General features: G+C 40.2%; 1 protein-coding gene across 10 annotated transcripts in view; it reads right to left on the bottom strand.

Annotated features, from left to right (window-relative positions):
* OXR1 (oxidation resistance 1) overlaps nt 1-24,468 on the bottom strand; it is a 273,119-nt gene that overhangs the window by 194,498 nt on the left and 54,153 nt on the right. The window lies entirely within an intron of this gene.

Genomic DNA, 24,468 nt, shown 5'->3' with positions numbered 1-24,468 from the left:
GATTACATACGGAAAATGCTTAGAGGGAAATGACTTTCCGGTCTTGCAAACAAAGGCATAAGATTCAACAGCTGTAAATGGAACTTAGGTGAATGAAACCTTAAAATGATTAAATTTCCTGACAGGAAGGGAAATTAAAATTTGGAATAACTTACCTCCAGCAGGGGTGAGCCGTGCTGCAGTGGCCTTGCAGCCATGCCTGTGCCTGCCTTTGCACGTGCTGATCCAGACCCCATCCCATGGGGGTCACTTGTTGGGTGACCACTGGACATGGGGGTGACGCTGGCCACCACCACCAGCCCTACCAAGGGGTGACCCGCCGGCAGCCTGCCCGGCCTCCCCTCCAGCAAAAGTGCCTCCCTGGTGGTGCTGTGTTTGTGATAAATGTTTGTCACCAGATCATAAGCACCGTCATTTAGTAAAATCACGTATCGCTATGGGGTACTGCCATATGTCTGCCTATACTGGAGGCAGGGAAGGGAAATTAGACAGGTGTCGCCAAGCCCAGAGGCTCTCGGTATCCACAGATGACACAGACTACCCTCTATGGCAAAGGGCAAATGAAGGCAAAACCTAAAGTGAATAAAGGGCACTTTTGCTGAGGAAATTCTTGGCTCCATAGGCTACTTGCACACGTTGCTGTCACACAGCCCGAAACTGAGAACCCCTCCATCCTGCCTTCCTCTGGCTTCCCATGGTCTTTGAACACACAGTCTCTGGCAGCAGCCAGCGTGCATTATCCAAGCAGCTTCCCAGAGTTTGCCCAGCACATTCACCTGTCCTAGAGTGCCTCACAGAATGTGCCCCTGCAGAAAGGAGCCTGGTTTCTTCACCCAGTGGCTCCTGGTCTGCTTTCATCAAGCAAGATGCACTGAGCACGGCAGGAGTTAGAAAGGTCCGAAGCAAAACACACGTGCTTTCCAGTCTAGAAAATATTTTTAGAGGACAGCTGTACAGAAATTCATGACCTACCTGTGATCTAGCTCAAAGCTTCCAGCTCTTCCATACACAGCTCAGCCCTCCGAGACCACCCAGCCACTGTTTGCTCTGTCCCTTGCCTCCCAGCAGCACGCAGCACGCCATATCTCACATTGCTGTGGGTACTTCGTACCCCACACCTGCCCCCAGTGGGGGAACTTTTTGGAAATAAAAGTCATGTGATGCAGTAGACGCCGAAAACAGGCTAATATCCAAACTGTACTGTCTAGCAGAGATGTGGTATAAACATTTTTTAATGACAAAGACTACAGGCGAAAAATGAATATAGTGTTCAATTTGGGGGGCATTTTAGTTGCTTAAAACACGATTCCCCTAAAAATGCAATTACAAAAAGCCCCAGTACCAGTGATAACCACTCCTGAAATCATGCTTTAAATGATTGCTTAAATGAATGCTTTAAAAATTGAGTATCCTCAGTCCTCCCAATACAAACTGGTTGCTTGAAAAACAAAACCACAATAAAAAACTTATGCATTTTTCAAAACAATCCCAGCATGTACTCTGCATGTCACTAGCAATCCACTACCAATACATCACAGCGGTCCTCCTCTCTACACAGCGTACAGGCTAGACACCTCAGGCCATACAGCAGCACTGATCACAATGGCTCTGGCTATCTGAAACTCAGATATACAAAATGAGCAAAGTCTTTTGTTAGAAACTCTGAGAACTGCTCTTTAAGAACCCTTGTATGCCCAACAGGACTATTTCACACCCACTCATGGATAAGCAATTCTGGTTATGAATACCAAAAATAGCTTTCTTTTCATCCTATAGATATAATGTTTCACAGAACTGTGATTTCTGGTGTCAGATATTACATTTTGTCCCTGATTCTTTATATCATTATTACTAGAGATCTGCAGAATTATTCCACATGACATATTTTTATATGCAAATAGTTTATCATAGCATTATCTTAGTAAGAAAAATAACCTAGAAAAATTAAAAATATAACCTTTTAAGTCCCATTCTTCTTTGTGCAATGTATCTGTAAAGTACCTCTCCCATTTCCCAACCTGACAGTATAAAAACAGAAGGAAAAGAGATGGAGAAAAACACCGAATCTTCAATCACAACTAACAAGATAACACCAATCAAGAATGTGTAGGCTACGGCTGGTAGGACATATGTTAAGATTTATAAAAACAGCTTTAAATTAACTCCAGAATCCCTTCGCCTGAACAGCCACCAAATTTCTCAGAGGAAAGAACAGGTTGTGCAGTTTTCGGAGGTTGTTTTGTCTCTGGAAAATTTATGTAATCGAAAATTGGGTTTATAAGAGGTAAAGCAAGCATCAGGCTTAGCTATGGGGTGGCTGCTGCAGTTCCGTAGTGCCCCTTTCCCCTGGGAGCCAGCAGTCACAGCTGCCTGTGAGATGCTGTCAAAAACCCAGTGCCATTCCTCCTGGGAGTACAACTAAAAATACCAGTCCAAATTAGCAGTGCGCAATGGCAGTCATTAAGCACCTTAACACGTTCCTGCCAGAACACATGCAGAGATTCTTACTCAAATGATATCCCCATGTACCTTTATGAAGCCCACCACAATAGCTCAATGTATTTTTAGGGTACTGCTGCAAAAAAACAACATGACAGTGAGTGTGCTAAAAGGAGCCCATTTCAAAACAGTTTCTCTGTCCTTTCATATGTCATGGAATAACTCCAAGTGACATATTTAAGTGTATCCACTTCAACAGAATACCCAATATCTTGTACAAAATATTAGGTCTAGAAAACACTAAACTCTGTTGCACTCTCTTCAGCTCCCCACAGTCTTTCTCTTCCTATTGGCAAGAAATGCTATTGAAATATAAAATATATATTGAATTCACAAAGTGGCTTACATTTCCTGCCACTGCTGCACCTGCTCCTGTATTACTGCTTATTTTTAACTTTTAAAACCCAGATCTGCATATATGACAATGACAACATTTTTAATAATAGAAGTCAGTGCAGGTACTTGATTCAGAACTGCTGAGGACAGCTTATATCTTGTAACTCATCAGTGACACCATTTCACCTTACCAGCTCGTTGTTTTTTTCTTTTTTCCCCTAAGCCCATGTCTGTCAAGAGGTACGCTCATACAGGAATGAGGCAGCTTTGGCTTTGCTAACACCAAAGATTTTGCTGTTTGTCAGGGAAAAAATGGAATGGCTGTCCACAGGAGCTCACACTGTTAGAAAACGGGCAATAATGCCAGCACTGAAACGTCTAACCTGCCCCACATTTTACAACACTTCTGTTGGCTATTGCTGCTCATTCCTGACTGCTATAGCCGTGTTCATTCCTGGGCTTGTCGTGGTCAGCTCTGCCTCACCTCACCCCTTCCGCTGCCAACAAGTGGGCATGAATCTCAAGAGCTCCAGCAGTGATTGTTAGTAATATTAGTAATATTCCCTTGCCTATGATATATGCCTTTATTTCATAGAATCCCAGAGTGGCTGAGGCCAGCAGGGCCCTCTGGAGCCACCCAGTGCCACCCGTGCCCAAGCAGGGACACCCAGAGCAGGGTGCCCAGAACCACGTCCAGGCGGCTTCTGAAGGGCTCCAAGGAGGAGACCCCACAGCCTCTGGGCAGCCTGTGCCAGGGCTCCGTCACCCCTTTCACCTGCACAATAAAGAAGAGCTTCTCTTGTTTCCATGGCATTGTACATTAAACATTTACCTTGTACACCTCATGGTCTTCAGGTAATGCCAATGTCATTTCGATGTCGCTTTCATCTCCACTGTCTCCACATCTCAAAGGCTCTTTTAGCAGCATCTGCTTTAGCCTGAGCTTCTGCTGACCTCTGGCACAGGCTGACAGCATTCCCACCCATTATTGATGGTAAGTTACGGGTTAGCAGCAGAAAACTGAAGAGTAACAAATGCATTGTACACTAAGCTGCCCTCTCCTCTAGCCATGATGTTCCTGCTACTCTGCTGCCTGCCAGCAGCCATTACTCAGACAGAAAACAAATTAATTTTAAAACCTCAAATAAAAGTATGAAAAACTTCAGTTCCTCTTCAAAAAGAAATTAATTAAACTCTTTGCAGGTACAACAGCTACCACCTTGGAAGAGGCTTCCTAGTGAGGTGGCCGATCAGTGTTCAGGAGGCCTTTGGGCGATGCCCTCACAAACATGTTTCAAGTTGTGGTGGGGCCTGCAGCGGTCAGGCCGGAAGGACTCGATGGTCTCTGCAGGTCCCTTCCAGCTGAACTATTCTATTATGCTTGTTCTCTGCTCTTTATTTCGGGGTTTAGTGGAACAGCACCTCTCACAACACTCCTCAGATGAGGCTTTGCAAGGCTCTGACAAACTGTTTGGTGTTAGAGCCACAGGCCGACTGTGCTGGAGCTGACTCCATCCCCCGGCTCCTTCTCCTCCTCCCCTTGCCCAGGCAGGGCAAAAGGACCTTTTCCCTCCTGCAGAGGAAATCTTGCACTGACTCAGTTATGAATTTTCATGCATAAGGAGCTCTCTGTGCCGAGACTGGTGATAAAGGCTGTGCTTTAGCTACAGCAGAAATGCTAATCAAGATGTTGAGATGCAGCCGGAGATGGTGGCATTAAGACAAAAGGGATGAAATGGTTACTTTCCTTAGCATACCATCAATAAACTGCTATCTAATTTGAAGTGACATTTTTATAGCTCTTGCAGAAACATGAAAATTAAAGGGTCTACTTGTTTAATAAAATATGACAGGGGGTTTTACTTTGACATTTTTCTTTTTTATATTCTTATTAGAAATAATTAGAAATTTAATTAACAATTGATGATCGGACTGAATGTTTCTGATGAAGCCATTATTATCCATGAATAAAATAGGCTTTCCCATCAATACTCCAAAAGTAAATTTAAATGAAGGCAAAAACCCTAGACAGGATTCTCAGCAAGTTCAAACTGAGGTTGTTCTTGTTTGTAATGGGGTGGTGTTAACTTCCACAAGCACTGCTGGCCTTACACCTTCTGGGTCCGATGCTCCGAGTTCGGCTCTCCTGCACTCCTGCGATGCCATGTGAGCATCCTCTACCTTGTGGCTAAAAAGGAACCTCCAATGTTAAAATAATTCCAAGTATTCAAACTGATTCTGAAGCTCTGTGTTTACCAAGAAGTAAAAGCTGTCTGTCACTTATTGCATGTATAAATCAAGATCTAAATAACTAGGCATTTTTATTTTTAAAAAAAATATTTAAAAAAAAAATCATGACAGCAGCAGAGCAACAGCCGTACTATGTAACAACCAATTGTTCTGAGTATGTAATCAAAATAATTATGATGACAACCAAGAGTCAAGTGATAATTTAACAAAATACCCCTAATTTTTGACCCAGTTACTGGTTTGTGGTAGCTTAGGATATTTATTCAGGCCAAAAAGTCCTACTAATCAGAAAAATATAATCAGCACAAACTGCAAGCAGATACATTTTTCCAGAATATCACTGCCTCCACCTTTCATACCTGAATTACTTTCTAATAGGTGTATCAATCAAACAGCAAATCTAATCTGAGAGAGAAAAAAAAAAAAAAAGAGAGAGAGAACAGATTATAGTACTGATTCTCTGTTATTCAGAACAAGGAAGAAGCTTAAATGGGCATGGAAACAATTCACCAGTGCTTGTATATTGCTTTGGGGAAAAAAAAATAGTGCTTTGATCAGGAGTATTACAGCACTCACTCAGAAACACTGGCCTGCATTTAGGAAACTGGAATGTAATTTTTAGTAACTGAAGTATGCAGAAGTGGGCTTGCGACTGTCACATGTGCAGTGCAATGAGACCCTGACCAAGACATTTCCCCCACCCACCCGAAATCTGTCCCAGGCACCACAAACTTGAGGGGAGGAGAGAGAGCTTCTCCTTCACTGTAATAAAATGTATGAGGGAGGGCTGGCACAGACTATGGCATGTGTCTCATCCATCTCCAGTCACAACATGGTTACTGCACCCCTTGATTTGCCATCACAGCAGCAGGAATGCATTGCAAGGTACAACAGGCAAATTGGAGCTGCTGACTATGTATCATGAGATATTGACTTACGGATTTATAGGCCATTTTAGCCTTTTGTTCTTTTAAACTTCTACAGAGATAGGGAACAACAGTCCATTACGATTCAATAAATAAGCTGGTTGCCTGCAGTGTGGAACAACTACAGTTCTGGAGTTTTGCCCAGCTCCCTGCTTGTTTCCCAGGGCCAGTGATCACATACTCCTGAGGGAGGAACCAGCAGCACTGGATCAGCCATCCAGTGCTGAGTTTTTTAGAATGCAAGATCATTTTAACCTTCACAAAGCCACGTCTTCACATTCGTGTGTCAAAGACGTCCGCAGACTTATCAAAGAAAAAGCAACACAGATACATGTTATTACTAAGTCACTCGTGGTTTAGCAGCTAGAGACCTCAAGCACACAGCCTTACTCCAAAGAAATAAATTTTCCCAAGTTACATGTAGGGCCTATAAAACCTCTGGTTTATCACAGGCGAGGAAGATGACCACAACTTGCTTCCTTCAGTATCTGCACTGTAACCCAGCAGGGACACTCAGCACATGGCACTACACAACTGCTTCAACATAACACAACTACTTTCATGCTGGTCTCCTTTGGAAGGAAACCTTTACTATGTTCCTACAAAGATAACAATGAACAACAGGCACTTGCAGGACCAATAACCAGTTGTTAAATACCAATAACCAATCTGTTTGCAAAACCAAACTAGCAATATTAGTTTAATCTCAAGGTTATTGACACTGCTGCCTGGCTCTCCAAACGTTTCGCCTACCCTGCAGAAGCTCTGTTTGCACTCTGTGACTTGGCTCTGACATCTCAGTCTGCACCGTGGCATGTCTGACACCTTCTAAGGAAAAACAACGTACCAGGATCATTCACTTCCCTTCCTACAGCGATTCAGTGAACTGTGGTTGGGCCCTTCACAGTCTGAGTAATGATACTGTGTGGTCACCAGACCATTCCCTGCAATACCAGCACTATTTGAGGACATCATTCCCAGCTGTAAAAACAAACTGTGTCATTTTGTGAAGTGGTGACATTGCCCAGGACACAAACCATATTGATTTTTGCTGTGTTTATCTGTCTCTCTATATCTCTGCAATTCCCTGGGGATTCTGATACCACTTTCTAACAGTGCATTCTTCCTGTTTTCCACTGAATTAAATGTCAGCAGATGACAACTTATGCTTTGTTGTTGCCATTCTGTAATTTAACAGCACTAAATAAGGATTGGCATCTGATTGTATAATCTTTTTGCACGAACTCTGTATTATTTTAACATATGTTTCTGCCATCTTAGTAGGTCGGAGATCAAAAGCATAAATGGTAAACCTGTTATAAGTGTTTATTTCACTGTTAACCACTTGGTTCAGCAACTTTGTAAAGCTGACAGGCAACATTTATTTAAGAAACTTCGGATACATGGTTAAATGTTCTTTTTTTTTTTTTCCCCAGTAAAATTATCCCAGTAAAATATGAATAAACAGTCCAACACATTATATATTATTCACACTAATGTAAACAATCCTCTGCCTACTTTGTTGTACAATACCAACTTCTTTACCTTGTTCAGGGGGGGCAGGCTGCTTCTGCAGGACCCCCACAGCGCTCCAGGCCAGCGGCTCTGCTGGAATCAGGCCCCAGGGCTAGGGAACAACCCGCGGTGGGACCAGGGAAGGTGAGGCTCAGGAGGTGACTGTGGAATTAAACTGGCCTCGAATTGCCTGGGGGTCAAAATCCCAGAACACTTTCTTCCACACTGGAAAACACAAGGCAGCTGAAGGCAGGGAGTTTCAACATACTCAGATTTTAATCTAGGCAAAACAAGAAATGGAAGGAGTTGATAATCGTATCCCATACCTCAATAGGCAGTCACATGGGAAATTAATGATAATTCAGTACTTCTAGTGATTTCTGCCCAAGATCCCGCAGAACGTTAGCCGGTTCATATTCCATTACAGATAGAGGAGAGAGCACACGCTAATATGATGCCTGACTCCAGCAGGTCTTTCCTTTGTACCAAAGCCTCCAAATTAAAGAACAAATTCAGGGTTATTTATTAAAAATAACTGTTTTTTAAAAGGGAAGGGAAAAATTGCAGGAGTTGCAAAATAAAAAATTGAGGTGGAGTAATTTGCTCTTTGCTTTCAACTTAAAAAGAATAAATGGGCCTGGAATGGGGTTTGAAATACGACTCAAGATGAGATATGGCTCAAGATGACTTTCTTGTCATCAAGTGACTGATGCAAGCTCCTATTTCAATTAACTTTCAGAAGAATTTAATGGAAATATGCATAACTTGGCAGAAATAACATACGCATTTCAGCATTATTGAATATCTTAGCAATTTACAGAGGTTGTTCTATGTCTTGAGAAAGTCTGAGAATTAGGCCCAAAAAGCAAGCAAAGGAAATTTTTAAGGCTTGCATGGAACCACAAGCTCCAAATGTTAATGTCTGCAAGGAAACAGAAGCTTCAATGGCTAAAAATGTAAATGGCTGCTAGTAAGCTGCATGCCTTAAGACCATATCAAGGCACTGTCAAATCAGAAAAAATCACGTATGCACAAAGTTGTCACCCGTCACCTTGGATATTCATTTGTATTTACTGGAGCTTCACCTCTTGTGCAACGAGTGACTCAGGCTGCTCTAGGATCCAGCATCTTTCACAGTAATGGGTTCACCAAAGCTGTAGTGCTGTTCTCAGCTTCTGCTCAGCAGTTGGCCCGAGGTTACAAACTGTACTGTTTATTGAGCCTCATTAAGACTGCTGTCATGTGGGATCAGCTTAGCTTGGCTTTAAGAAAATATTATAGAATCGCCTAAATGTGCACTTCCCTTTGAAGTTGGAACACTTAAGTTTGTAACATATTCCAATTATTCTAATAAATCGTATTCTATGACTAATAAGTGGTCACATACATTTGTTGGTTTAAAACCTGTCTCCAACAAAGGTAATAATTACACCAAAATAATTTGTCAACATACAATTAATGCTGCAACATGATTATCTCCTTTGTCTAAGGAACAAAAACCAAATCCTGATCATGCAGGGGTTGCAAATACGCAGTATGTGCCCAACACCTTTGGCAAGAAACCAAAGAACTATTATAAATTTCATACTCAATGTTCAATTCATCTAGGCTGGCCCAGAACATTTATTGAACTGTTATCTCACATACTATAAAGCAGTGACAAAGTAGGTTCTGCATGAATGCTATTAAATCTCCTCAAGGCGTCGTTACAACTGGTAGCGTTATTGCAGAACAAGAACTTTGCAGTTTGTGATATATTGTACAGTAATTAATATAACAAGCCCGTGATACATTATCATAGGGTTCCTGCTCCAGACGTGGGGCTGGCTTCTGGGAGATATGGAGGAGAAAAAAAGCTTCCCTTAATATGCTTGTACATTCCCTTCAAACTATTTTATATTTTCATGCAGAAAGTCTTAGAAATGGAGGATGACAGAGAGGGGCATTTAAGCAATTGTTATAAAGATAGCACATGGTAACAGTTTTAAGTGGCAGAGGAACAGACCTAATAATCTTTTCTGTACCTCTCTGCTATCATAAACTGTGATAAAGAACACAAGAGAAAGAATGAGCTCCAGCTAAAAGAAGGAGATAATTCCTAACACTAACGTTAATTAGTAAAGAGATCACCAAGGCATTGAACCTGCTTCTGCTAACACCAGCAGAAAAATTCCCTGCAATTTTGCAGGATGACATTCAGTGCTTAAAAAAATAGGAGATTCTTTATCAAACTAGATGTCCCAGCAATTTCTCCCGGGAATCTTTTTTTTTTTCCTCTTCCAGTCATTCCTTTTTTAAGATATATTCAATGAACTTTCCCCTACACAGAAAAACAATTTCCATCCCTGTATTACACAAAAACTTTTGGAGTTGGAGCAAAAACTTTTTGGAGCATGAAGCTCATGTAACCATAAAAATGAGAATCTAATACTATGACCAGAAAGCCCACTGTCAACTCAGGGTAACTATTTAAAAAGCACTGAGTGATGCATGTGAAGCAAGGGTGAGGACTATATATAGAGTATATACATTCAGTATCCTGTGGCTATAATCACAGAGAAGCATTACTATGCTCTCATGGATCAAAACCCTCTCCTGTGTATCACCTCCATAACTTGCTAATCCATCTTCTTCACATTCCCCTTTCAAATTCTCCTGAGTTTATCAGTTTTCACGTCCTATCCTATACCTTCTAAGGGATTACTCAACACTGCTTTCTGAGGAATGTCTCTCAGAAAAAAAATGAATTCCATCTTGTATACAGAATATTTGATGACTTCTATATTTCGTATGTGAGTATTTTAAGTCCAGGTATAAAATGTGGGGAAGGATGCAGAATTTCTCTGTTAGCTGGCTTACAGGAGACAATGCAGCTCTTCCTCTCGTTATTCTCTGTTACTTTTCTTTTTGCTATTACGCAGTGAATTTAAGACTCGATAGCAGTGCATCAGGCAATAAGCTCTTCAGAAGTGATGTTGTCTTTACATTTAATTCAGGAATTTTCTGACTGCTTGAATGTAGTTTCATTACAGTGCATAGCTCTAACTCATCCTCTGAAGTAACCATTTCTTTGCAACCATCAAACAAGCAGATCAATTCAAGTACCCTCTCACCAGCTGAGAATTTTCATGCTTAAAAGTTCACCATGAGAAAAGGAAATAGGAACCTAGAGCACGGAGTCCAGCATGACTTATCATCCTGCCCCAGCAGGCCAAAAAAAGACGTACGACAACGAATGAAAGACCCTTCAGCATAACATTTCATACAGCGATATCAAGCTTGTCTTTTTTCATTTTTGTTTTGAAAATGTATGCAAATTTTCTTTTCAAGCCTCTATCACTATGATCATTTCAAGTGAACAGTAATCTGACAGTCTGTTTTAATGCCTGTTTGGAATAGTCTTAAAAGTCTAGGCTCTCATTTTTTTGGAATATATCATAAGTGGCTATTACGATACCCTGAAAGAGAGTTTAAAAGCCAGTATTTTTTTTTACAGAAGAAATGAAGAAGACTGGTACAAGCCCACTCAGCCTCATGGTATTATTGATCCATTTAGACATGTAAAAGCAACACAGTAGAAGAATTGATATTTTGAAAATGAATAGGTAATGGAGATGGAGTTGCAGTAGCCAGTGATAAAGCAGCACTTTGGTGTTGAAAACCTGAACTCGTGCTTTTGATTAGTACAGCAAAGCAAACATTTAACTATTATTGAATGACATTACAAAAGTAATTAGGGGAAAAAAATGAAAACCATTCCCCCAGCAAACAAAATAGTTTTATGTTGAAATAAAAATCCACACCCTCAGCATGCCCCAGGGGAAACTAGAACAAACAAACAAAAAAAAAAAAAAAAAAAAACAAGGAGGCAATAATAGCAACACATCATAATTTTGTGAGTGAATTTTAGTTTAATTGGACGTCAGCACCACACAGAAATATGAATCATTGTGATGTGACTGTGGTCCATTATTATGGAGGATGAAATGCCAGCCGATGTGACTCATTAGACCTTCACCTAATATGCTTTCCTTCACTGCAGAGCTGTGAAGTGGATGGAGCAGTGGACCCTAGCTGTGGGGTCTGCACTCTCTTCTCTGCTTGGCCATGACCTTAGAAGTAACCCTGGCAGAAGACGAAGCTTTTAGAATAACATTTCACTGTATTCCCACTTCTTTTTAGCATGAGTTGTGTATCTAGATTTAGTTCCATCAAACACAGGGAATTAAAACCCTTTTTTTAAAAAAAAAAACCTAGAAATCCAGGATGAGAACAGGAGTCCCATTACTGACAAGCGGCCAACACTATTGAGCAGAACCCAAGGGAAGTTTTCTCCAGACTATAGTCAGCCAGCAGTTTCATTCCCTGAGCAATGAGGATTTTTCTGGCATTCCTTAAAAAATAAAAATAAAAAAAATAAATAAAAAATCATCCTATCTTAACAAAATTGTGTTTCATTACCACTGAGTGAATGCAAAACCCTTTATGAACTCAACTAGTCCTTTTGCCTCTGGCACTACTTCCACAAGTTAGTTTGTGATAAAAAAAAAAAAAAAAAAAAGGCATATATTTTGGTAGGCATAAACTAAGGCATATATTTTGGTAGGCATAAAATCATCCATTCATCCATCACCTTTGAAATTCTTTTAAATCAATGTTTTGCCTTATATAATGTAGTAAGAATGTTATATTATTTTTTCAAATGCTGTTCACTGTTTTCTATACCTTATCCTTTTCCTGCTGTTCCATTTCCTGGTGATTCAAACAAACGTATCACTGTTGACATTCTTCACTGACCTCCTCTACATTGTGAACGTCAAGAACCAGCATGACTTTGCTTTCCCTGTAAAGACATAGGTCAGCTATCCCAACTGGCATCAAAGAGCAGACCCAGGCAACAAAATATTAATTAACCAGGGGTGCATTTTATATACTGGCATAGCTAATCAGACAGGAAGCAGAAGATTAGACAGATATGCTGTTTCAAAAACCTGAACACTGCGTAAGGATCATCTACATTAAACAATTATTGTGAAACTAACACTATACAAATACAGCATAAAGGCAACCAGGCACACGTTTCCATAGCGCATTACAGATGCTATCACTGATATTACCCTGAGTATGAGTGAGTATATGAAGTATAATTAGTGACCTATATTCTAATTCTATTCTCTTTTCTTAATACTACTGTTTGAAATTAGACTGCCTCTAGAAACTGGGAAAACAAGCTTCTAATGAAATAAGTGGTTGGTTTTTGGCATACTATCACGTCAGCTCTTTCACACTGGATTTTTTGCTATTCCAACTAAAATACCACTTACGTTCAATCACAAAATAGTGTAAAGTAGACATTAATGAGAAAATTGCTACAGACAGGAGACAAATTTAAGAACAGCAAAAACCTAACAGGAAGATTAATCTTATGTTTATAAGGAAAAATAAAAATAAAAATAAAAATAATAAAAATAAAAATAAAAATAAAAATAAAATACAGTTTTGAGAGTATAAATTTAGAGTTTCAGTTTAGGAAAGTATTCTCACTAAATCAAGGACAAGTGGTATCTACTAAACATATTACAGAATTGATCAAAGTGTCAGAGGAAATAGTTTCAGCAGCTTGGGATAGACAGAGACAATTTAAGAGAGCCTTATCCTGTCAGGTGCTAAGCAACTCCTTAATTCCTGCTTTTATCGGATAAGGTATGAAGAAACAGCTTGCGGGATGATTTCTTAAGGAGCATCCCAGATACAGGCTCTGCGATTCTGACTCTAGGAAGCATTGCACCCACTTATTGTTGGCTTTACAATACACCTGCAAAGGGTGCTACTGTGATGCTACAGCAAGACCTTGCAGGACTTCTGTTATGGGTTGTTATTTGTGTTCCCCTACCCAAGGGGGTTGCATCGCAGTGGTACTGTGTGATACTAAGACAACTATGATATGTCTAGTGTAACCTTGACTGAAGAGATATTAGGGGTGTTTTTAGAATTGTCTGAAGAGTTTGAAGTTTCTTTCAAATAAGATCAATCATATTTCAATAGAAGTGATGAAGCTTTATAAACAAATAAGCTAAGCAATAGAGAAGATTTTTAAATGTTCAAGAGTCCAGAACCCCTGGTCTACAAGGAGTATGGAGCCTTGGGCCTGAAAAACCCTGGAGAATCACCTAGTGAAATTTCAAAGGTCCAGGCAGCCCTTGTTTTTCCATGGTATGCTAACAGCTGTCCCCTTTCAAAAAAGAAAAAAGAAAAAAAAAAGAAAAAAGGAAAAAAAAAAAGCTTACTTTTTGCTCTTTGGAAAACAATTTAGGACATTAAACTGTTGGAGAGTGTCCAGAGGAGGGCTATGAAGATGGTGAAGGGACTAAAGGGGAAGACATATGAGGAGCGGCTGAGGTCACTTGGCCTGTTCAGCCTGGAGAAGAGGAGGCTGAGGGGGGACCTCATCGCGGTCTACAACTTCTTCGCGAGGGGGAGTGGAGAGGCAGGGGACCTATTTTCCATAAACACCAGTGATAGGACCTGTGGGAACGGTGTTAGGCTGAGGCAGGGGAAGTTTAGGCTGGACATCAGGAAGAGGTTCTTCACCAAGAGGGTGGTCGCACACTGGAACAGGCTCCCCAGGGACGTAGTCACTGCACGAAGCCTGTCTGAATTTAAGAAGAGATTGGACTGTGCACTTAGTCGCATGGTCTAAGCTTTTGGGCAGACCTGTGCGGTGCCAGGAGTTGGACTCGATGATCCTTATGGGTCCCTTCCAACTCGGGATATTCTATGATTCTATGAAATTAACAAATTCATAGTTCCTGCAAAGGGAAATAGGAACAAGGAGAGACAGCTGCAGTGTACACAAAATACACTTATTAAACTATTATGTTTTGAATCCTACCTCAAAAAGAACAAAACCCACAAAATGATTTAAGATAGCATTGATGTTAAAATAAATAAATAAATAAAAAATAAAAAGAAAATATATATATATGTCTTCTGGAGCAGTCTGAAAACTTTTGGGGCCCTAAGCATTGACCTGGCAAGCTCAGCAGCCTGCTCTTCTTCCTTCCCTGACCACCTTCTACATTATTCCACAGTCTACTATCAACTTTTCCTTCTCTTATTTTTGCTTCAATTTGATTTGCTACACTTAAATGCTTTAGAAGAAACTATAATTATGATGTAACACACTTGGAAAGTTTTTGTCATATTTAAAACATTTTAATTTCTGTCATGTTACCTCCTTCTTAAATCTATAATTGAGAATCTATTAATTTTCCTAGAGCCATCAAACTGTTTCTCTATACACGTGTAACTCCATTTTTTTTTCTCAGCTCTTTCCCTTGTTTTCATTTATTCACTCATACTCCCACCTCTTTTTTCACTTCTCTCCCGTTTGTTTCCTCCCTTTATTCACTCAATCTTTTTATTGGCCCTCTTTATTTTCTTAATTTGCACAGAAAGGAAAACAAACAGGAAAGCAGAGTATTTATAACCAGATACATGTTTTCAGAAAGGAGTTATAAAAGAAAACTTTACGGACATTTCATTATAAACAAATTGGGAAGAAAACTGCATCTGCAGGCCTGTGCAATGCTGAGGTGCAAGGTGCAGCTCCAGCTGAGCGCACCTTGGCTTCCTGAAGGACCCTTGGGAAACATGCAGCCAGGGGTGATGCCCAGGAGCCCCCCACTACCAAGTTGTACCATCCATGTTGCAGGAAGTGTCTGTTATTATTTTCATCTCATAGATCTTTAAAGCAACAAACCGCACAAGGACAATGAGAAAGCCTGAGCCAGAGCATGAGATTCTAGCACCTTTACCAAATACCAAATTAAAGCTGGGCAGTAAATGGCTCTGTCTTCCCAGCAAAATTTGTTACATCTCTGGCAAAACTAACCTGTCCTGAAGAGGACTTCATCTGCCAACACATCATAAATCTGCAAATTTTTAGCACCGCAGAATGCAGCCCTACCTACATTTAATGAAAAAATGGAAGGACATATTTTACACTTGAATGCACCAACACAGCTTCTGTTGAAGCTAATGGACTACTCACGGTGATAACTGCTGCTCTTCATAATTACAAGCTGTGGTAGCTGGGGACTTGAGCCATGACTCTACGTTGGTGCAACACCCCATATATATCACATTAAGTGCCATACTTACTGGCACTTTCAGGGATTGTCCATGCTCCCAGGCGGGAGCATGAGGCTTTGGGCAGATGATTTACCTTCTCTGTACTTTGACACCAACCTGTAAATCCCAGCAGCTTACATTGTGAAAGGCTGAGAATAAAATACACCAAAAGTTTTGAGAAAGGACTATTTAACAGTAACTGAACCTTTATTTGTAGCTACCGTACCTATGATTTTCAATTCCTGAATCAACAGCTCACCTTTCTGAAGCTGAATGTCATCTTTCCTTCTTTACATCCACAACATATTCAGAAGGCATCTCCCTCCTCTTTGCTTTCCTATTTACTGAAGCAATTATTACCCCACTGGTAAATGTACAAAGAAGGGGCAGGGGGTGTTACCTTTTTTTAAATGGTATTACAAATGAAACTATATATTTCTACAAGGTAGAAAACACAAACAGTGCACTAAACAAATATAAGAATACGTTCAACAGAGAAGATCTCAAATACTTTGACAATAGAAATGAATCTTTTATTAAGAAACAATCTAGGTTTTGGTTTTTGTTGTTTTATATATATATATCCTTGTTATCACTTGCTTTCACTAAAATGCAGTTTTTAAAGTAAAAAGGGCTCAGCTCTTCCTCCTCTCCCTCAGAAGACCTACCTACAGGTCCCACGGGGGAGAGAAAAGCAGTGCCTGAAACTGCACGATAACAAACCTGGCTCTGATCTCCCTTCCACTGAGATGAAGCCCCTGTAGCACCACCAGGTCCAATGGGTTACGCCTCACGTACAACATGCAGAGACCACAGAGATGTCTTTGTAGGCAGCAATAGATATTAGTGCAAAGAAACACATCAAATTACTGGAGATTCGTGAGACTAATCTCGCAGTAAGTCACAGGCCATCTGTCTTTACTAACATAAATCTAAGAGACTTTCAAAAAGCAATTACAGCATATAATTAAACCCATTTGCAGACATTACAAGTAAGGCCAGTGGATCTTGTAACCACACTAACACCTCAAAACATGACTTCACTTGGCAGCTCCAGGCTGTCCGCCTCCAGCTGACACCACAAGCAGCAGTGACCATCTGAGAAATCCTTTATCACAATATTCACAGAAATTAAGTTAGATCCACCGGTCAAGGCTATTTTTTTCCTTACAAAACATATACAAGACAGTCAGAAGGACAATTTACTTAGGTTATTAAGTACTAATATCTGCAATGATTTACTGCAATAGTAGAACAACACTTGAGCATCTTCTCATCTAGGTTACAGCACTTTTTTAAATAGAGCCCGAACAGCATTCACTTCCTTTTGGTTGCAGTGAATAGTTTGAAGGTTGAAATTACATTCTCTGTCGATCACTAGAAGACAGACATAGGGACAGACTATTGAAAAATTTCACAGTGTCCTTTTGGCTGCCTTCCAGTCCCATCTCCAAGTGGCTGCTATTCTATTTAATGTAACTGGAGTCTACCCTTAGGATGAATATCTTTCTTCCTGACAGTTTTTGTTCTTTTTCAAGGCAGAGAAACAGCCGCAGCCCAACAAAGACTGCCTCTCCCCAAGCCTCCGCCTGCCTAGAGGCTCAGAAATGGAACAAACAACATGGCCAAAATGCTGCTGCAGACCAGGTTGCAAACAAGATTCTCTACAATTTCACTGAAAATGCAGAGGATATAACAGCTGTGGTTAGGATAACCCCACAAACAGAATTTTTTTCCAATTGCAAAGATCTAAAACAGGAATGTATTCTGAGGAAAACTTGTTCCATTGCTGCAGTACGCAGCAACCAGTCAGAAAATGATACTGCATTGCTAAAAGATTGTAAGCTGCAGCTGATTCTTGTAGAAAACCACAGAAAATGGTGGTTCTTTTTTTCTTCCTTTTTTTTTTTTTTTTAATTTCATACAGACCACAGGCTAAACTGCCTGTCTGGCTGCATTTAAAAGCTTCATTCCAGAACAAAATCCAACCTGCCTCAAGTCTTCAAAACAGGCACACATAAAAGGTTAAATAAATTCTCTGCATGGCTAGTCCTGTGCTAATTGCTAATGCAATTATGTGCTGATCATACTGACCAGATATTAAAGGCATGGCAGCACACAGGTCCAAACGCATGACTTAAAAAAGCAAGCTAACAATAACATCAATCTGTGTCTAACCTACAGTGCCCTTGGGGCACACACTACACGCATAAGGGCAAGTTCTGCTATATGATTGTTCTTCATGGCTACCAGCTGCAAAATTGGACAAGCCTCTAACTGACCAATTCTTGCTGGTTGAGCTACAGGCTCAGCCAGTTACCAATGCTTCTCACGAACTTTCTTCCTGCTCTGCACTGTAGATGCTTGTGCAGCATCACAGCTCTGGTGCACACGATAAGTCTGCACCTTCTGCTTGTTATATCTGCAAGTAGCAAAACACTAAGGTGTTTAGCAGCTATTTACGCTCCACAAAATAGCCAGGACTCATTCACATTTACTCCAACTCACATAACTTATCACAATCCCATTACATTCAGAAAAAAAATCAGTTAAGAGCAATTTGTGCCAGGAGCACAAGCAAAGAACTATTCCATTATAACATGCCTGCACTGATAAGTTAACGTCTTTCCCTCAGGAAATGTCAACAGCAACACCACAAAAAACAAACCTATTAGTTTGTCTAAATATTAAAAAGAGCCTGAAACAGTTTCTAAGACATCAAGAAACCCAGTGCAGAGACAGCATGATTTTTATTTTTGCTGCAAAAACAAATAGTCCTTAGGTTAGTTTGGAGAGCAAACGATGGGCAGTCAGCACGGATCTCAGAGATAAGGAGGGATTCCCTCCTCACAGTATGCAAGGAACATATTAATCATGCAAAAAGAAAGTCTTTAGAGGGAAAGCAAAAAATATATTATCTCTCTTTGGGAAAAGAGAAGCAAAAGTGTAAAGATCTGGCTTCTAGGAAAAAAAAAGGGAAATCTAAGGAGATGACTAAAATCAATTTGCCAGTTACTGGGTTACTGATTTCTGTACAATGCGAAGGGCTAGGTATCTTGCACTTAATACATTGCTCATTTCTTTTACTTAGTATAAAACACAGTCACAAGAATCTAGTATTGACAGCTACTTTAAATAACACCACTCTCCAAACATAGAACAGTCTTGAGACAGATTCCACACTTTATAATACGCTAACCATTATTAGATATTTTTGTATTTTTATTACCTATACATAATATCATTATTATTTATCTTTATCATCACTGTATGACAAATAGCAGCACTGCACTTATTATACGTTATTTAATGGCAAATAAGCCCACATAACCTCAGCAGGAAGTCAGTGCTGCAGAACAAACGTGGTACTTGTGCCCTCTACATCTACAAAGCACCACTCACTTGTGCATCCAAGAGCACGTGGCCATAGATCCCATCCTTCCCCTCCTTAGAGGGCAGAGAGGATGTAATGTGGAAGAGGAATTACCAGTTGCTGTTAGCAACCAGGTACCAACAGGACTAGGATTTACAGCTTTCATTGAGTTTCGCTAAGTAGGAAGTGGCTTTATCACACTGGAAATAGAAACCAAGCCACAGCTAGCTTACAGTCCTGTCTTCAAAGGTTGCTTACTATCCTGCAAAAGTGGAAGAGGCAGTTGCCTGAAATACTCTAGATAATCCCATATGGTTTCTCCCTCCTCTAGCTAGTAGGAGGCAAGCCCTTTTTGAGTTCCCCACCTAAGCCTCCATCTTTCTTTTAAACCCACCTCTCCACAGCTGGGTCTAACAAACAAACCTTGTTTTCCCATTCAAGCTAAAACCTCTGAGCCTGCCTGGAAAGCAACGAGAGAAGACACTGGGCCTCCAGCGCAGGTTAGGGGATGGATACTTTCATCCCTGGTTCTTCCACTTGAGAGTCTGGGAAATGGAATGTCTTCTGATTCTTTTAGCATCAATTAATTACCACAAGGCTGAAATCCGTAGCTCCTTCGGGGTCAATACTTTGTTTACTATTGCCTTTATACCTAAGAACAGAACTTAACAGACTATTAATATGCAATTGTGCTTGATACATTTTAGCAATCTGTCATCTAAAAATTAAAACAAATTCACAGTTAATAATACAGCGTGGTTCTTCTGTCAGTATGAGTTTCCATGCTTGCTATATTTTCAGTGATTTACAGATTCTCCTTTTTTCTTTCCCAAACAAACATAAGGATGTTTCTCATTGCTAGAACACTTGAGCTGGAAGCTGAAAGCCAGGTTTGATGCTTACTCATGAATTAGTAATTGGGATTTTGCAGGTCAAGCTCTGCCCTGGTGTCAGCTGTCAAGTTACCTTTTATTGCAGCCAGGTTAAATACACACCCACACCCTACATTTATAGTCATAAATGTAACTACTTATATCCATGGGAATTGAAAGGTTACTGGACAGTAACAGGACAGGTCAAGAACAGGACAGAATCGGGCTCTTCATTTGAATTTGTTCTCATTAAAGGAGACAAGAAATCTGCTCGCTATTTCTCACAGCTGTTAATACTTTACTCAAACAAAACAAAAGCCCATACTCGTGACTTTAAGGACCAGCAGATGCGCTCATTAAAATAAAGGGAGTTTTATCTTTTTTAATGAGCAGTGTTGTTTTTCAAATCTGAACATAGGCAATAATCAAGCAATAATCAGTAACACAGGCAATAATCACAGAACAAGTTTTCCAGTTGGTACTCAAGTTCATGACGAAATAGTGACTTGGGAGGAAATAAAGACGAGTGATACTTGCATCATTTTCAGGGGAATCAAATAGATTCTCTCTTCTCCCTCTCCTGCCACACACTAGGTACAGCAATGCTGTATCACTTCTGGATCCTGCTGACAACATATATTGCTGAGACAATTTTGGCTAGTATCACAGACATGCTATGCCAGCCTTCTCTGGTATTTCTGATCTCCTATATGCAACAGGGTGTTACGTACTTTATCTGCTTTATCTCTTCAAATGTAGTTTACTGATTTTTGGAACTTAAAAGAATGTATTTAATTCAAAGGAGGTTTATCAGCATTTGTATTTATAAAGTGTTTTGAAGATCAGCTCTTTCATAAATTAGGTGCACATGAATAGAGAGATTTTTTCCCCCTCAGTTGCCCCCTCAAATCTCAAATTCCCACTGAAAGGCTGGAATATGCCCAGGACACAACCTTTATTCCTAGTCAAGCTCATTCCTACCAGTGACCACAGCAAGACTTGAAGTTCTGCAAAGACAGCTGGCAGCTGAGAGAACATGGATCTGATGAACAGCAGTCTTGTGTCTAACTTGCAATCTGTTCCTGCTGTTGATGCAGATATATTTTTAATATAAAGGAGTGAGTCTAGTCCCAAAAGATTACAGGGAGCAAAAAGAGAGCTTACCAGATTCCTGACAACGTTTTGAGTCTTTGCATCATTTTACATTGCTGTTTGTGCAACAAGAAAGGTCTGACAGCAGGACTAGCAGTTCCTTTAAGGAAAGAATTTGCATTTGCAGAACTAGGGACGAAACATTAAGTTAGAAGAATTTTGATAAAGGATTGTATTTTTAAAGCAAATCTTCATTTAACAACATTTGACCTCATTATCATACATATAACCTACTCCTCTTGCTCTTTGGAAGAAGATTTATTGACCACACAGGATTCAGTCACTCCCTTTGAATTAGTAAGTACTTCTTGCAGGGCCACAGCGAGAGCCCTGAAACATAAGGAGGAAAACAACACTCCTATTCAGAGCAAGAACAGCCCAAAAAATGCTCTCACTTTTGTGAGTGGCTTTTCTTAAAACAGGACAGAACCCCAGAATGGCTAAAGAGAGGTTGTCAAGTGACAGAAAAGTGACAGAAAATGTGGGAGAGAGGCACTTGACATTCATGCATATGTTGCAATGCCTTTTATATCGGTGTTGGAGACGCTGGACCTGGAGCATTTAAATAGATTGACTGCTTTTGTTTGCTGACGTCAGTGTAAATCACTACAGCACAGTAAGCTTCACCATGACATCTACAAGAACAATTTCAAGTTCAGCATTATAACTGCACAGCACCACTCAGTTCAGACCCCTGCTGCCGCATTGGGTTTTTTACAGGGCTGTATGGATGTAAGCTTAGACAACGAGTATGTATTACTTTCTCTTCCCAGCTGTGTTGGGTCAGAGGGTTACAGCCCCAAGACCTGCCAGCTTAGCTGACCATTCTGCCCACCATCTCAGCTGTAAAAGATCTTGGGTTAAATCTCTTTTTCTAGAAGAGCTGAGGGAGTGACGACCAGGAGCTGGAGCAGAATTGGAACAAAACTGTGAGCCCAAATTCAGGTATGGAGTCTGGCACCCTTGTGAATTTGGAAACCCCCTTCTAGTTATCTGTTGTTTCCCAAAGTGAACTTTTCCCAAATAAAACCAGGATTTAGAAACATTGTTTCCTTCTCTAATTATTAAGAGTTTTATGAAGTGCTGTGTAACATCTGGGAAATCACAAAACTTATTGACTGTTCTTACAGGCAAGCACAATGTCTGTAAATTCACAAAGGAAAAAAGTACAAATAAAAGACAAATCCTTGTACTTTATTGAGTTCTATTTGAGGAAAGGTGGGTTTTTTTGTTGTTTTTTTTTTTTTTTCCCAAAATGTGTCCTGTTACTCTGATTAAATCCATTAATTCCCTCTAATGTGAACAGCACTTTGAAGCTCCATTGATCAGCGTGATCATTGCCGACATTTTCGCATTAGCTTCTATGGGCTTAGCATTATTCTTAACTTGATTCTTCAAGTGTGCTTCCAGAGGACAAGCCATTACCAAGGATTTTATTATGCACAGCCACATTAAAATTATTTTTCAGCATCTTCCATTATCTCATTGAACCTTCTAGAACAACTGGCTGTAGTCAGGTATTTTGAAAACAGAACTCAGACTTTGCACTGCTTCTTGTTACATACACAAATATTGCAAAACAGAATCCCATCTTCTCCAAATACAGAAAGAATGGAGGCTTTTATTGACATTTTAGGCTGAGCAGCAGAATAAAGATCTGTGAGGGAATATCAGTAAGGATACCCAACAGTACTGAGTTCCTTGTTCTTCACATGCTATCACAAGAACATGCACTTAGGAACTTGCAGCAGTAACTTTCCAATGGTAATACCAATTCCCCCTGCATCCTAAGGACTTCTTTCCAGTGAAAAAGGAACACATTTGCTGGATCCCATCAAAATCCTACAACAGAACAACCTCTAGACTCACTCCCAGTGAGTTTGGCTGTGTGATGAACAAGCATTTAGTTAACTCTGTGTCAAAGCAGTTGGGAGTTACATACATCTTTATAAATACTTAATTTTCATTGAGGTTTCCAGTTAACTTAGTAGAACACAATTCAGTCAGTGTAGCAACTGCTACAAGAAACTGAGTCATGGGTCAGCAATTGGGGCTGAGTCCACCCTCTGCAGAGCAAATGCTATTATGTTTTGACCAGCAATTTAATGAGATAATCAGATCTGGGGGCAATACACCCAAAATCTGATAATGTAGACTGATGCTGTCCAGAGTGTAGGCTTCGGCTGATAATCCATTTTGGTACCAGTGTACGTTTGGTATGCACTTAGTTCTGCAAGAATAGACTTCCTTGTGTGATCTGGGAGGCTGGAACCCAACAGGTAATGTTATCTTTATGACTTAGACTTGATTTAAATTAAGACCTATTTAGTTCCTTTTTTTCCAGCCACTGAAGATACATTTAATAAGCTTAACATCATCTCTGTGTGGAGTAGCAAACAAGGTTTTGGAGCTGCTGGCTGAAGACCCAAACAGCTATGTGCTGATAGGAGAAAGGGTCTAGGTTGCAACCTCAGTTCGTTCTGGAGTTACCATAAGAACTACTGCCAGGAAGCCTTCAATAGCCACACATCTGCCAACTGTATTTCTCTTCAGTGGTTTCCGTCTATTTTACTACAGTGGGCAGGAAGACTCACCAAAACTGAGATAAATCTGTTTCTGTTGACTCCATTAGAGGAAAGGGAAAGGGAAATGGAACACCACCACCACCACCACATTGACTAGGATTCTGGACAAAAACACTAACTCCATGTAAACAGTTTTTGGGATCTTTGGTACCAAGTCTCTGTCTCTGCAGTTTTAAAATTATTTCTACGTTTGGGAAAATTGCACCTTTGTCCATCAAAGAAACCTTTCCAATAAGTCATCCGGGCCTGCTTTTTCTTCAAGACTGGAGTGCTGAAACACAGTACAGCATACCTTCTGTCTCCCACCATCACAACAAGCATAACATTTCCAGTATGTTGTAAAAATACTGGCTATTGGCTAAGGCTTACATGGAGTTAGGACTCAAACAAGACTACTTGTTGCCCTAGAATGAGCACAAGGGTTAAAATAAAAAATGTTTAGGACAGATTAACTGTATACCAAGATACAGCATTACTACTAGCAATTCCTAAGAGTGCTGTTATAGAAAATTGTTCTGAATTATGGTATGTAATTGTAGAATTGCAGAACAATACAGGCATGAAGGTAACTTTGGCACTTACCTGCTCTAACCCCTTGCTCAAAGCAAGGCCAAATTTGAAAACAGATCTAAATATCTAACTGTCTAAGTCAGGACAAGACAGGGACTTAATTGTTCAGTCAACTCTAGAGTATCTCCAAGGAAGGACATTGCCAGCAGATCAAGACAAGCCATTATTTCCCTCTGCTCAGCAGCAGTGAGACTGCATCAAAGTACTGGTTCCTGTGCTTTGAACTCCCCAGTACAAGAAAGACATTGACAAACTGG

This window comes from Anser brachyrhynchus (genome assembly GCF_964034855.1).
Source record: "Anser brachyrhynchus genome assembly, chromosome: 2".
Classification (NCBI taxonomy): Eukaryota; Metazoa; Chordata; class Aves; order Anseriformes; family Anatidae; genus Anser; species Anser brachyrhynchus.
Note: the sequence above shows the minus strand (reverse complement) of the source record. Positions and strands in the feature narration are given on the sequence as shown.